At 45.1% G+C, this 15,381-nt stretch overlaps 1 protein-coding gene across 4 annotated transcripts in view; it reads left to right on the top strand.

Moving 5' to 3' along the window:
• LOC112207799 (uncharacterized) overlaps positions 1 to 15,381 on the top strand; it is a 57,022-nt gene that overhangs the window by 10,863 nt on the left and 30,778 nt on the right. For all 4 annotated transcript variants that reach the window (XR_010147409.1, XR_010147410.1, XR_010147408.1 and 1 more), the window contains exons 3-6: positions 8,073 to 8,182; positions 9,250 to 9,381; positions 12,682 to 12,897; positions 13,780 to 13,845. The gene's annotated coding sequence lies outside the window, so the exon portion shown is untranslated. The remainder of the gene's footprint in view (positions 1 to 8,072; positions 8,183 to 9,249; positions 9,382 to 12,681; positions 12,898 to 13,779; positions 13,846 to 15,381) is intronic.

Below are 15,381 nucleotides of genomic sequence, written 5' to 3'. Positions count from 1 at the left end.
TTTCTCCATTTACTGTCACAATTAGGTTGCACTGTAGGACACCCAGCTGGTACCCAAGATTTGGTCTGTGTGGGGAAAAAACCCATGTATCTGGTAACAGAAGTGTTTTGTGTTGAGTGTTGAGAGTATACTATAAGACAGTTGTTTTTCCTATTATAACATTTTGTCTTTCAACTTTTTTCTTCATGTCTTCTGAGACGTAAAAGTTGTAAATTTTGAGGAATTAAATTGATTTATTTTTCCTTTTGTGGTCTGTGCTTTTGGTGTCAGATGTAGGAAACTATTGCTACATGTAAGGTCATGAATGCTTAACTGTATGTTTTCTTCCAGAGTTTTTAGTTTTCACCTGTTTTGGTCTTTGATCCATTGTAAGTTAATTTTTTATGTGGTATGAGGTAAGGATACAATTTCATTTCCCTTTATGTGGATAGCAAGAGTTGCCTTACATCACTTGTTGAGGACAGGATTCTTTCCCCAATTTACTGGTAATGGACCTTGTCTAAAATCAGTTGAGCATAGAGGTATTGTTTTCTGTCTGGACTCCCAATTCAATTCAGTTGATCTTTCTGTTTATTCCTGTGCGAGGATCCCACTGTTTTTATTACTGTTCCTTTGTAATAAAATTTGAAATTGGGATGTGATCAGGATCAGCTTATCCACTTCTGTCCCAAGGCCTTTGGGATTTTTGTAGGAATAACATCGAATCCACGGATTGCTTTGTGTACTTTGGGAAACTTAACAATGTGGTCTACAAATCCACAAATAAGATACATTTTTACATTTATTGGAAGTTTAATTTCCTTAAGTAATGTCTTATAATTTCCCTCATCTAAGTCTTGTCGTTTCATTCCATTTATTCCTAAGTATAATATTGCTATTGGTATTGTTTAAGGTAGAATTTTCATAATTTGGTTTAGAGATTATTCATTCCTAGCATATACATATAAAATGGAATGTTTGGCCAGGCACCCGGGCTCATACCTGTAACCCAAGCAGGTTGAGAGGCTGAGGAAGGGTTAGGGTTAGGGTTGGGGTTGGGGTTGGGGTTGGGGTTGGGGTTAGGCTTAGGGCTTAGGGCTTAGGGCTAGGGCTAGGGCCAGAGTTAGGGTTGGGTTAGGGTTGGGTTAGGGTAGGGTTAGGGTTAGGGGTTAGGGGTTAGGGTTCGGGTTTGGGTTCGGGTTATGGTTAGGGTTCGGGTTCGGGTTTAGGGTTCAGGTTTATGGTTCGGGTTAGGGTTCAGGTTAGGGTTCGGGTTGGGTTTAGGGTTAGGGTTTAGGGTTAGGGTTTGGGTTAGGGGTTAGGGGTTAGGGGTGAGGGTGAGGGTGAGGATGAGGGTTAAGGGTTAAGTGTTAGGGTTAGGGGTTAGGGTTAGTGTTAGGGTTAAGGGTCAAGGGTCAGGGTTAGGGTCAAGGGTTAGGGTCAAGGGTTAGGGTTAGGGGTTAGGGATTATGGTTTGGGTGAGGGGTGAGGGTGAGGGTTAGGGTTAGGGTTTTAGGGTTATGGTTAGGGTTAAGGGTTAGGGTTAGGGGTTAGGGGTTAAGGGTTAGGGGTAGGATAAGGGTAAGGATTAGGCTTAGGGTCAGGGTAAGGGTAAGGGTAAGGATTAGGGTTAGGATTAGGGTAAGGGTAAGGGTTATGGTTAGGGTTTTAGGGTTAGGGTTTTAGGGTTAGGGTTAGGGGTTAGGGGTTGGGGTTAGGGTTAGGGTTAGGGGCTAGGGTTAGGGTTGGGTTAGGGTTAGGGTTGGGTTAGGGTTAGGGTTAGGATTAGGGGTTAGGGTTAGGGTTAGGGTACTGTAAATAATTTCACATTATTACTAATAATAAATTATTATTTGTATTACACTATTACATAATGTAAAGGCTATTAAGACATGTTTGTCTTCAAAGAATGGCCTTGGTTTCTGTGGGCAGTGCCTCCTCATGGAAGGGTAATGCATTCCTGCTAAATCATGGACAAAACGGGCTTCCAGGAGCTACAGGCTGCAGCAGCAGCTTCTCCTATACGTCCTTCACTGCCTCAAACTGTTGTTGACTTTGAAAGCTTCTTTCAGTCTAGTTTTATCAACAGAGCTAGTATTTCATGAGGTTCTACTACATACCAGGTTCCAGAAAGCTAAATGCCTTTTGTTTGTTATTATTCACTAAATACAAATCACAACTCTCTCCTCATTACTCACACAACAAAATTTAGCTGAGGGAGATTGAGTGACTTTCCCAGGGTCACATAGCTACTAAGAGCAGAGTCGTGTTTAGATTCATGTGGGAATATTGAACACAGAAATGAACCAGTGGAAACATCCTATGTTCCAAAAGCCTACTCAAGCCATTTGTTCTTATTTTAAGGAAAATCTTTATGCTAATTTTAAACTCCAAATACTTATGAATGGCAGAGATCTACAGATTTGATTCTGATGTAAGAAATGATGGTCACCAGCTGGTTACTGCTACCACCCCACAACCCCGAGCATACTGGACGAATGTCTAAGCCTTGTGGTTAGTGGGGACAATGCTGGTGGAGTCTGAAGTTGTCATGCAGTGACTCATGCAAGCTTAGGCAGATTTGGTGATATATGACACAGAGATGCAAAGAAATGTTGTAGCTGACACACACAGGCTGGCTCTGGGAGATGCAGAAGGAGCACGTCACCCAAAATAGAGCCAGACAGACATCCTTAAGGAAGGAGCAAAGGGGCTGCATCTTAAAGAATGTAGAAAGGATTTGTCATGAGAGATGGGGCAGGAAGTTCTTGAGAGGCAGAGGGAGAGCATGAGAATGTTGGGAAGGGAGGAGAGATTCTCGCACATCTGGGAAGCTGACAATCCATCAGCATGGCCAGAAGGAAAATAAGGAGGAGGAGCAGAAATAGATGAGGCTGGATATAGAAGCAGGGCTGAAGCTGTGTCAATTGTGGTAAAGAGTTGTGATTCTATCCAGAACGCAATAGGTAGCATTCTAAACAGAGATCTTTTAAAACAAGAGTCAGCAAGTATTTTCTGCAGGGGGCTAAATGTTAAATATTTTAAGTTTTCCAAGCCATATGGTCTCTCTCTCAATGACTCAGCTCTTCCATTATACCATGAAAGTAGCCAGAGACATTATGTAACACATGTATTGGCTGTGTCCCATTTCAACTTTACTTACAAACGCAGACTGTGTCAGACATGGTCCATGCATGGTAGTTTGCCACACCCTGTTTTAGAAAGCTCAGGTTTATGATGTGATGGAGAATGCCTACAAGAGCTCTTGTTTTAAATGGTAGAGTGAACATACACTGGAATTCTATCCTGCTTGACCCAAGCTCTTGATAGCGAAAGGTAGAAAAGATAGATGGTAAATAGATAGATGATAGATAAAGAAAATACATAGCTGTTCCAGAAAACAGAAATGGATAACTTCACGAACCAAAATCAGAGTAATATACTTTAGAAAGGAAGCAGGCCGGAAAACGCACAGTTGCAAAACAAATAGAATTTCCAACTGCCTCTTGTAGCCCCTTCCTGGAAGTAGCCACAGCCCAGGGTATTCGACTTCTTCCTCTGTTTTTTGTTTGTTTGTTGTTTGCTTTTCTGTGGGGGTTTTGTTGTTGTTGTTTGCTTTTTAAAAAAAAATTCCCTTTCCCTGCTTTTTTGTCACAGCAGCCTTTGTCACTTCAAACACCGCAAGTGTTCTTTAAAAAAAATTATATCAACCTTTCAATTAAAATGCAACATGTCTGAAACTTGGTATCTGGAGAGGTGAGTTGGACAAAAGAGCCCTTGTTACTGCACGTTTTCATTCTTCAAATTTCACCTTGCACGCAGTAACAGACAGTGCACAAAGCCACTTCCTTATGGACGGAAATTCTGAAATCCTTTTATGCCTGGCCTTTCCATCCTTCAACTTCCCCTCTCCCATGCTGTGAATGATTGTATTGGACATTTTTGTTTTAATGTCAGTGACAGGGGAACACAGGTAGCTCTAATATAGCTGTGACCCAGATGCTTCTGTTTCTAGCATGTATTTATTTTGCAGCAAACATTTACATCCATGATGTTTCACTGTCTTTTGAAAATAATTAGGCAATATCTCATCTGAGGTAGGATGTTTCTAGGGGTTGTGTTCTGAGGGAGGAAAACTAATCTGTTCTCTTTCCACTGCATTCTAGGAACAGTAAGAGGACCTTGTGCATGAATAATTTGTTTCCACACTACAGAGTGGGTAATAAGCAGATTAGTAAAAACAATTCTGCTTCACTTCAATAACAGCCTCCTCCAACTCATTTTTTCTCAACAAACTTATTTTTCCAGCAGAAGAATCCCAGACTTCTTAGAGAACCCAGTGACTTTTTGCACCTTAAATCTGTGAAATCCTCATGTTTTCTTCTGCCGTATCCATAGTTCAAACAAAGATGAGGCAAAGCTAGACGCATTCCTGAAGGAACCCAAGAAATTCCTCTCTTTCTTTCTCTGGAATGAAATGAATTCTCTAGACCACCAGTTCTAACCTTCAAAAACCAAACCTGTTTGTGAGATCTCCTTCAAATACTACTGTAGACCCCAGTGTTTATTCATTAAATTTTTTAAATATTTGTTTTATTTGGAATCCATGTATTTGTAATTTTAGTGTTTGTATTAATATCAGGGAGAAATGTTTAAATCTGTCTATGCCATATGTGCCTCTGGCTTATTGCCCAATTAATTGTAGTCTCAGGCTAAACTTTGGTTTCTGTCTTTAATTTTTGTCAGAAGAAATATAACTGATCTCAAAACATCTGCTTTTATTGTAGGGGCTCGTGCTGCCATCTCCATTCCTGTCTCTTTTCTTGCAATCTGGGTGGAAGTTCTTTAATATGAACATTTCAACCACCTTCATTCTACCATGTCCACTATCAGCACATTCAAACTGATCCAGCCAAGGCTGTCATCTTAGGCCAGGGATTTTTTAGGAATCTATTTTGCTGTGATGCGGCTGGCACCCCTTTGACTCACTGTATCACCCCAGGGTTCTTTTCATTTCAGAAGCCCAAGAGGGCAGAAAAAGAAGTAGGTGAGCAATTAAACACTCTGAGTCAGGAGCGTCTCCCCTTGCGTTAAGCAATGTTGTAGAACATCGATGTTCTACATCGATGTTGGCGACCTTGGTACCATTTTGTCCACTTGATTGGAAAAGCCAGTCAATAATTTCAGGTCACTGTTGGCCTTAGAAGAAGAGCCCAAAGGCAACAAACAAAGGCGCTGGTGTCCAGTCGCCTTCTAGAAGCATTTTCACTTTCCCTTAAGGTTTCCCTTGATGAACATAGAAGTACTGTATGTAGAATTGACCCAGTGCTGCCCTGGCAACTTTGTATATTAGGCCAAATTTACATTTCTTACCTTTATGAGAGGCATCCTGGTAGGCTAGTGGAGTTACACACAAAGTCTGATCTCAGCTGCACTGTCCAGAAATGCGACACGGTCCAATCAAATAACATTCTCTGAGCCTGTTTCTTTAGCTGTGAAAGAAGAATATCATACCCATCTAAAAAGGCAGCTTATTGTATTTGATTGGTCTTTTATTTTCTATGAAACTGTGTTTAACACAGTAATTATTTTCATTTGTGTACTACATTTGTGTTGTGTTTTTGGTTTTAGTTTTGTTTTTGAAATGGAGTCTTTTTTTTAGTGGTTTTTTGTTTTGTTTTGTTTTGTTTTTGAGATGGAGTCTTTCTATTGTCACCCAGGCTAGAGTGCAGTGGCGTGATCTCCGCTCACTGCAACCTCCACCTCCCAGGTTCAAGTGGTTCTCCTGCCTCAGCCTCCTGAGAAGCTGGGATTACAGGTGCCCACCACCATGCCCAGCTAATTTTTAAAATATATTTTTAGTAGAGATGGGGTTACAACATGTTGCCCAGGCTGGTCTCAAACTACTGACGTCAAATGATCCACCCGCCTTGGCTTCCCAAAGTGCTGGGATTATAGGCATGAGCCACCGCGCCTGGCTTGTTTTAAAATAAGGGTTTCTTGGCTAGGCATGGTGGCTCACATCTGTAATCCCAGCACTTTGGGAGGCCAAGGTCAGTGGATCACCTGAGGTCAGGAGTTCGAGACCAGCCTGACCAATATGGAGAAACCCTGTCTCAACTGAAAATACAAAATTAGCCAGGCGTGGTGGTGCATGCCTGTAATCCCAGCTACTCAGGAGGCTGAGGAAGGAGAATTGCTTGAACCCAGGGGGCAGAGATTGCAGTGAGCTGAGATCACACCATCGCACTCCAGCCTGGGCAATGAGCAAAACTCTGTCTCAAAATAAAAAAAAGATTTCTTAAAATGATATTTTCAGTATTTTATAGATGATGTGTAAGCAGCAATCTTAATAGGATGTTACCCGACACTTTGCGAGACTGGCAGCTGATTTGATCCAGATATCTCTAATTCTTTTTTCTTTTTCTTTTTCTGTTTTTTTTTTTTTTTTTTTTGACAGAGCCTTGCTCTGTCCCCCATGCTGGAGTGCAGTGGCATGATCTCGGCTCACTGCAACCTCCACCTCCCGGGTTCAAGCGATTCTCCTGCCTCAGGCTCCCGAGTAGCTGGGATTACAGGCGCGCGCCACCATGCCCAGCTAATTTTTTGTATTTTTGGTAGAGACAGCATTTCACCATGTTGGCCAGGCTGGTCTCGAACTCCTGACCTTAGGTGATCTGCCTGCCTCGGCTTCCCAAAGTGTTAGGATTACAGGCGTCAGCCACTGTGCCTGGCCCAGATGTCTCTAACATGAGATATATTGTAGGATCATAGCAGAGTGAGTTGCTGATGTATCCAGAAGGAAACAAGCATGGAACTCTCACGACAGCTGTCCTGAGAAGTGTGTGTGTGCTGTGCTTGAATATCTCACTGCTCATTTATACACAGGCTTTCTGGTGACTGAGTTAACAGTATCTATTTCATAAATAATGTAGCCCTCTTTCTTTCTTTCTCTCTCTCTCTCTTTTTTTTTTTTTTTTTTTGAGACAGGGTCTTGCTCTGCTACCCAGGCTGGAGTGCAATGGTGCAGTCTCAGCTCACCGCAACTTCAGCCTCCTGGGTTCAAGCGATTCTCCTGCCTCAGCCTCCCAAGTAGCTGGGATTACAGGCATGCGCCACCACGCCTGGCTAATTTTTTCTTTTTTTTTTTTTTTGAGACGGAGTTTCGCTGTTTTTGCCCAGGCTGGAGTGCAATGGCACAATCGTGGCTCACCACAATCTTTGCCTTTTGGGTTCAAGGGATTCTCCTGCCTCAGCCTCCCGAGTAGCTGGGATTACAGGCATGTGCCACCACACCCGGCTAATGTTGTAGTTTTAGTAGAGACGGGGTTTCCCTATGTTGGTTAGGCTGGTCTCAAACTCCTGACCTCAGGTGATCTACCCGCCTCGGCCTCTCAAAGTGCTGGGATCACAGGCATGAGCCATCACTCCTGGCCTAATTTTTGTATTTTTAGTAGAGAGAGGGTTTCACTCTGTTGGCCAGGCTGGTCTCGAATTCCTGACCTCAAGTTATCTGCCTGCCTCGGCCTCCCAAACTGTTGGAATTACAGGTGTGAACCACCATGCCTGGCCAGCTCTATTTCTTTAAGCCTACATGTTTTGCACTTGTTAAAAGTATTTGAACATACAATTACTCAGCTTCCCTTGTTTACGCGTGAATTTTGTATAATCTTAAATATTTTTTCCAATCTAAGCTTTATTTTATCCCGTTTCTTCTATATTTGTGTAACTTTAGGAGGCTATTTCTTCATTGAAAGTTTTTTCTCAAAAGCCTTAAGATAGAACATAGTTCTTGGCAGCAATTTGAAAGTTATTTGAGGAGAAGGGGAGACTTACAATGATGATTCAAATGAAGGAAACTAAAAAGTAATGAAGCAAGGCAGAGGAAAAAGCAGTACTCACTTGAGCACATCCCAAAAGAGTAACATTTCAAATGTAACTAGAAAAAAGTATGCTGAAGTTCGCAATACAGAAATAATTATTAATAAGATAGCTTTAAAGCCCTGCTCAGCTTTTGAATGTTGGGAATTGACCCAGAGGTGGCTGTAACCTAAGATGGTTCCTTCAGTAATGACCATTTTTTCTTTTTCAAGATGATGATTATTCCCCACCTTCTAAGAGACAAAGACCAACGAGCCACCACAGCCACCAGTCCCAGAACCCGCCAATGCTGGGGAACGGAAAATGAGGGAGTTCAACTCTGGTAAGTTCTCAGCGAAATCCATGACCTTTTCCTTTATCTTCTGGACTCTCAATGTGACTGATGAAAGTTACCACATGCTCTGCAGGGGGAAATGGTTTAGCATGTGTTACTACATCTTAATCACATCTTTGTAAAGCCAGGAGCATTTTACAAGTCACGTTACAGACATTGTTTAAACATAGTCAGTATTTACCAAAGTATAGGACATTGTATCATCTCATATTAATTAGTTAGTTGGCTCAAAATTCGTGCTAATGACTTAGTAATTCAGTGATTTCTGTTAGCTTTAAAACCTTTATTTCAGAACTATTTCACCTCTTGGTTTTCATTTTTGCTGTGTGTCACTGCCTGCCGGCTGCTAATTTATTAACTCCCAGTGAATCATGTGTCCTGTGAAGGGACTGAATATTAGTGGCAATTTATGTTGATGATTTGTATTTTGAATAAATAGTTTGAATACATAGAACATTAAGCTTGTATACATTTTGAAAATAGTATTTTAATATTCTACTGTGTCATAGTTACAATGATTGGATATATATTGAATTTATATGTACTTGAAGTTGTTATATGTTTATGGTCTTTAGCATTCTAACGTGCAATTGTATATCTGTTAAGTCTTTTTTTTTTTTCAAGATTAGACTGATTTATTGAGGCATCTGTTTGATGCCACATTAAGTGGCCCAGGCTTTGTGTAGGGGTTGAGGTTAAAGCAGGAAGAAGGGTGGTGAGAGGCGGGGTACCAGGATTAGGTTGGAATACCTGGGGGTGCTCTGAGGCTCCCTAAGTTTCCCTGGTCTTGGCCGGCTGTGCTGCTGGCCTGGGCATCTGATGGGCCTGCAAGGGTGGTCCAGGGGCTAGGGCAGGGACTTTGAAGTCACGCCGTTGGCTTTGAATCCAGACTCGTACACTTGGTAGCTGTGAACTCTCCATGCCTCAGGGACCTGCAGAACTGAGCTCTGTCTGAGCCAGGTTCCATCCAGGCACTGCGCATCCATCCAGAGGGGCACTGCCTCAGGCTGCTCGCTATTCACTGCCTTCTCAAGCAGACCCTTGTCTCCTTCTAGGCCCTCACAATCCAGTGGAGGAGACGAAACTCATCTGCCTCTGTCCCTCTGGGCACGCCTCATGCCAGGTGCATCTGTGGACAGGGGCCATGCTCCTGGGCTTCCAAAGTTGGAGAAAGCTGCCAGGCTCAGGTGGGTACATCACAGCAGCTGCTGCCCTCTGAACACAGTGACAAAAGAACACTCTGGGCCTGGAGCCCTGGTCTGGGGCATTGGGCAAGGCTGTTGCACTTCTCTGATCCCATTTCCCCATCTGGAAAGTGCGCTGATTGTATCTCCCTGTGGGCACTGAGGGCTCAGTGTTAGTTTGAGAGCCAGCATCTGGGGTTTGGGCTGTAATTCCCCATCAGCCCCATAGCTGCGGGGAACCAGGGACTTTGTTGGGATTACCCTAGGCATCAGTTTAGCTTCCTGCCCCTGGCTTGGGCTCAGCACCTGAAGTAGTCTAGGGGGTAGGTGGTCCTGGTGGGGGCTGGGGCTTTTACCCAGAGTGATGTCACACCCAGAGCCAGAAGTCTTGGTGCCTGCTCTGGGCAAAGGTGCCAGCCTGTGCGACAAGAGCGAAACTCCGTCTCCAAAACAAAAACAAAAAACCTTGCATCATTTCAAGGGGCTCACACCTCCCTAAGGGCCTGGTAATTGGCTGGCTCTGGCCTGCATCTGGCCCCGAGGGTGTAGGTAACACCCCACCTTACCTGGTTTCTTCCTGCCAGGGCCAATCTTCAGACCTCAGGACTTTACAGCCTATCCCACCTCCCCTCTGGCCAGCCTTGAGCCCTTGTGGGTCCAGCACTTTTTCCAGGCTGTCTCCTGGTTGTCCTTCTGCCTCGAGGCCTGGCTCATGCTGCTCCCCCTCCCACTCTCTAAGACCCACAAGGACCACTCCACACCCAGCTCAGCCCCATCCCCTCAGATAGTCCTTTCTCTTTCCTCAGGTGGCCAGGTGCATATCTTGGTGTGAGGACCTTCGCTGTATCTGGGAATGCCTACTGGTTACCTCGGTAACAGAGAACAAGGCATTTACCTGATATGAGTGCCTTGGTTCACTGTCTACATGGCTAGGGAGGGAATCAATAATAGGCTTTTCACTTGCTGCAAGGGCCAGTTCTCCTGGCCCCATGGCTCTAGGGATGGAGGACGCTGCAGGAGATGCAGTGCTCACTTCCCAGCTGAGGACTGTGGGTCATCTCAGGGCGATTTCACAGTCCCCACATGCCCCACCCCCTCAGCTCTGCAAATACCAAGCAGTGCAGCCTGCCTAGGGGATGATGGGCTCGAGAGTGCCCAGGTAGTGCCCAGAGTGCCCTTGGCAGGCCCCTCACCTAGCTGCTTCCACAGCTCTGTAGCAAGAGTTCTAACCTTTTTTGACCGTGAAGCCTGCTGAGAATAAGAGCTGTGGACTGTTTTCCCAGAAAGGCATGTACATGCTCTCCACACAAAACCTTTCGTCGTGGCCAAGCACAGTGGCTCATGTAATCCCAGAACTTTGGGAGGCGGAGCCAGTCGGATCACCTGAGGTTAGGAGTTCAAGACCAGCCTGCCCAACATGGCGAAACCCTGTCTCTACTAAAAATACAAAAAATTAGCCAGGCGTGGTGGCAGCCACCTGTAATCCCAGCTACTCCAGAGACTGAGGCAGGAGAATCACTTGAATCTGGGAGGCGCAGGTTGTAGTGTGGTGAGATCACGCCACTGCACTCCAGCCTGGGCGACAGGAGTGAAACTCTATCTCAAAAAACAAAACAAAACAAAACAAAACCAAACCTTGCATCCTTTCAGGGGGCTCACACCTCCCTAAGGGCCCAGTAATTAAACCCTTTGGGCCTGAGGGTGAGAAACTTTGTCTCAGTTCTTCCCCGAGTGATCAGCCCAGGGGTAAGGAAGGAGAAGCCAGAAAGCAGGACCCATGAGAAGGGCCCCTTCCTGGAGTTTGAGGCCTACTCCCTCCTGCCCCTGCCTCTCCTCTGTCCAGGACTCCTCCCTGCTCTGCCCCACTCCTGGGGCCATAACCATGGGGAGCTGTGGTTTTCTACAGGCCCCTGGGCACAAAGTGGGCAGGCTCACCTGGAGGCGATCAGAGTAACATGGCAGGAAGTGAGGGGGAAAGCCGCCCTGGAACTGCGCCTCTCTGCCCCCTGACGTCACTGGCATGCACTCCTCCCTCCCCTCACTCAGGCAGTGGCATGAGTTCCATGTGAGCGCTGTCCTGCTCCCTCTGCTGCCTCTTTTTTTTCTTGGGGCTGCCATAACACTTTCCCTTCCCCAGCCCTGCCAACCTGGTGGGACATTGGGCTTCCCTCTCACAGGGTCCTGGGGACAGGCCCATCTTTTATCATACCCACAGAGAGACCGTTTTTTTCTTCAGGACCTGGGGAGCAGCCAGGTTCCATGAGTTAAATGCAGATCTGAACCAAGCTGGGATTGGGGTACACACTCTCCTCTACTGAAAAGTAGCTAGGGATTCCAACTAGGTGAGGAGAGTGGGGCAGAGCCAGACCAGACAAGGACTGATCACCTGGAAAAAGCCTGCCATCAAAGGTCTTGGCAAATGCTGGGTGCAGTGGCTCACTCCTGTAATACCAGCACTTTGCGGGGCTGAGACAGGTGGACTACTTGAGGCAAGGAGTTCGAGTCCAGCCTGGGCAACATGGCAAAACCCCATCTCTACTAGAAATACAAAAATTAGCTAGGCATGCTACACTCCTGTAATCCCAGCTACTCAGGAGACTGAGGCAGGAGAATCACTTGAACTGGGGAGGCAGAGGTTGAAGTGAGCCGAGATTGTGCCCCTGCACTCCAGTCTGGGAGACAGAGTGAAACTGGCCTCAAACAAAAAAGAATATGGCCTTGGCAGAGAGGGGCCAGCCCAGCAGTGCCTTCCCTTGGGTTTCTCCTGGGTAGGCCTCTGCCATGAGAAGGTGCTTCCTTCTGCCTGTCCATGGCCCACAGCAATGGAATGTCTGCTTCTGGGGGTTGGGTGGGAGACTGCTGGCAGAACTGGAAACCTTCAGGTGGGGTTTTTTTGTTTTGTTTTGTTTTCGAGATGGAGTGTCGCTCTGTCACCCAGGCTGGAGTGCAGTGGTGGAATCTCAGTTCACTGCAAGCTCCGCCCCCCTGGGTTCAAACAGTTCTCCTGTCTCAGCCTCCTGAGTAGCTGAGATTACAGGCATGTGCCACCATGCCCGGCTAGTTTTTGTATTTTTTGTATAGATGGCATTTCACCATGTTGGCTGGGCTGGTCTCGAACTCCTGACCTCAAGTGATCCACCCACCTTGGCCTCCCAAAGTGCTGGGATTACAGGCATGAGCCACTGAGCCCAGCCCCTTCAGGGGGGTTTTGAGGCTTCACTAGAATACTAGTTTCCTGTGGCTGCTGCAACAAATTACCACACACTTAGTGACTTAAAACAACCAAAATGTATTCCCTTACAGGTCTGAAGGCCAGAATTCTACAGTAAGTCCTACTGAGTCAAGGTGGGAGCAGGGTCGGTGGCTTCCGAGGCTCTGCAGGAGAATCCGTTTCCTGGCCGTAGAGGTGGCCTGCACTCCTCAGCTTGTGCTGCCCGTCTCGAATGACTGGAGTTTCCTGCTTCTGTCACTACACCTCCCACCCTCTCCATCACCTGCTCTGCTCTTACAAGGATCCGAGTGAGTACATCAACCCCAAAAGCCAAAGACCCTTAACTTCATTATATCTGCAAAGCCCCTTTTGCCATATAAGGTCATGTTCACCAGTTCCCGGGATTAGGATATGGGCATCTTGGGGGCATCAGCCTGCTACAGCTAGGCTGCAAAACTGTTACACCCTCCTGGTGTTTCAATGATTGGGAGAAAAAGGGTTGGCATTTTTTGCTTAGGGGTCCCTCTTAAACTTGTATCTGTAAGGTCGGGGGTCCCTCTTAATCTTGTGTTTTTGTTTTTGTTTTTTTGAGGTGGAGTCTTGCTCTGTCATCCAGGCTAGCAGTGGCGTGATCTTGGCTCACTGCAATATCTGCCTCCTGGGTTCAGGTGATTCTCCTGCCTCAGCCTCCTGAGTAGCTGGGACTACAGGCGCCCGCCACCATGCCCTGCTGTTTTGTATTTTTGGTAGGGACAGGGTGGGGGTGGGGCTAGGGAGGGGGGTTTTGGCTATGTTGCCCTGAGCTCAAAGCGATCCGCCTGCCTCTGCTGCCAAAGTGCTGGGATTACAGGCCTGCACCACTGCACCCGGCTGCTCTAAAGTCTTATTTCACACAGCTGAGACATGTTTTAGGAAGTTTGCTAAAAGACCCCTGGAGACCGCCTCATTGTGACCTCCCTGTTATTGTGTTTAATTTGATTGAACTTTTCTGCCCTCCTGCTTTTCAGCTTCTCTAATAGTCTCCCATTAAACCAATTCTAAGAACCACCAAAAAGGGGAAATTTTTTCTTGAAAGCAATAAAATGATATGGACTGTTAGAATGTAAAATATATGAAATCAGTCATTATACGTTAGTGCTGCTCTGACATAGGGACGTATTATTGAGAAGCAACTTTTGCTTGATTTTCAGAGAAATGGAATCATCGTATCGCTGATCTATGTAAACAAATTGAAGAATTGTCTGAAAGAAAATATGGTATGTCTAAACTGGAAAAGTCCTGTAATCTTATGTTCATGGGCGTTTACACAGTGGAGTTACTGTTCATCATGGGGGTACCGTGGACAAGCCCAGGGCTGCCGGCGAGTCATGCCATCCTTACACGTTTCTCCTTGTAAGGTGCTTTGTAGTGTCTACACACTTTGTTTCTAGATTGCTGCAAAGCTGAGGAAAAGTTGTATTTCTTTAGTTATTAGTTAGCATTTCTTTTAAACTTTCAGTATGGAGATTGGAAATTTATTTACATATTTATTGCAAAGCCCTGGATCTTAGGAATTTCATTGGATAATTTATTTATTTTTTTTTGAGACGGAGCCTCACTCTGTCGCCCAGGCTGGAGTGCAGTGGCACGATCTCGGCTCACTGCAACCTCTGCCTCCCGGGTTCAAGCAGTTCTCTGCCTCAGCCTCCCGAGCAGCTAGGATTACAGGCACCAGCCACCACGCCTGGCTGATTTTTGTATTTTTAGTAGAGACGGGGTTTCATGATCTTGGCTAGGCTGGTGTTGAACTGCTGACCTCCTGATCCACTCACCTCAGCCTCCCAAAGTGCTGGGATTACAGGTGTGAGCCGCCATGCCTGGCCAAATATTATTTTTTAAAATGAATTGTTTCTCTTAGTCTGCTTTGTTAAATTTGGAATTCATCTGGGTGCGGTGGCTCACACCTGTAATCCCAGCACTTTGGGAGGCCAAGGCAGGCAGATATCTAGGTCGGGAGTTCGAGACCAGCCTGACCAACTTGGAGAAACCCCGTCTCTACTAAAAATACAAAATTAGACGGGTGTGGTGGCGCATGTCTGTAATCCCAGCTATTCGGGAGGCCAAGGCAGGAGAATCGCTTGAACCCAGGAGGCAGAGGTTGCAGTGAGGCGAGGTTGGCACCATTGCACTCTAGCCTGGGCAAAAAGAGCAAAACTCCATCTCAAAATAAATAAATAAATAAAATGTTCAGTACTCACCAAGGTGCCCCTGTTGTCTCTACTTTTATCTTGATGCATCACTGAATTGATGTTAGATTTCAAATTCATCATTGCCCTGATACTATTCTATCCTGAAGCCACCTTTATATAGTGATGAAAGAAATTAGCGATTTGTTATTATCCTCTCTCTGTTGGTATACATCAAATACCTAAAAAAGAGCAACAACCAGTGGAAAACATGATGTTTTTATTTGGGTGACTATTTACTTGTAACCTACTAGCAAACTATAAAATTGTATGATATGCAGAATTTTAACTGAATTGCTTTAAGTGAACATTTAAACATGATAAACAATATTGATGGCATTTATGTTAATATACTTAAAATGAACATTTTTCTTCATCATGAGTAATATAACCTACTCCTCAATGAAAACCTAGCACTAAATTTGCTAATGAATTCAATAACATTTCCATAATATTTTTAGTTACATGCTTAAGGTTCTCTTAGTGTTTCTCCCACTTTTTAATAGCTTATGCCTTTTTCACCTTTGGTTTTTTTTTGGTTCATTTTAAAGCAAAAATCTCACAACA

Source organism: Pan troglodytes, chromosome 9, assembly GCF_028858775.2.
Source record: "Pan troglodytes isolate AG18354 chromosome 9, NHGRI_mPanTro3-v2.0_pri, whole genome shotgun sequence".
In the NCBI taxonomy this organism is placed as follows: Eukaryota; Metazoa; Chordata; class Mammalia; order Primates; family Hominidae; genus Pan; species Pan troglodytes.
This window is presented reverse-complemented; position numbering and strand designations above follow the sequence as displayed.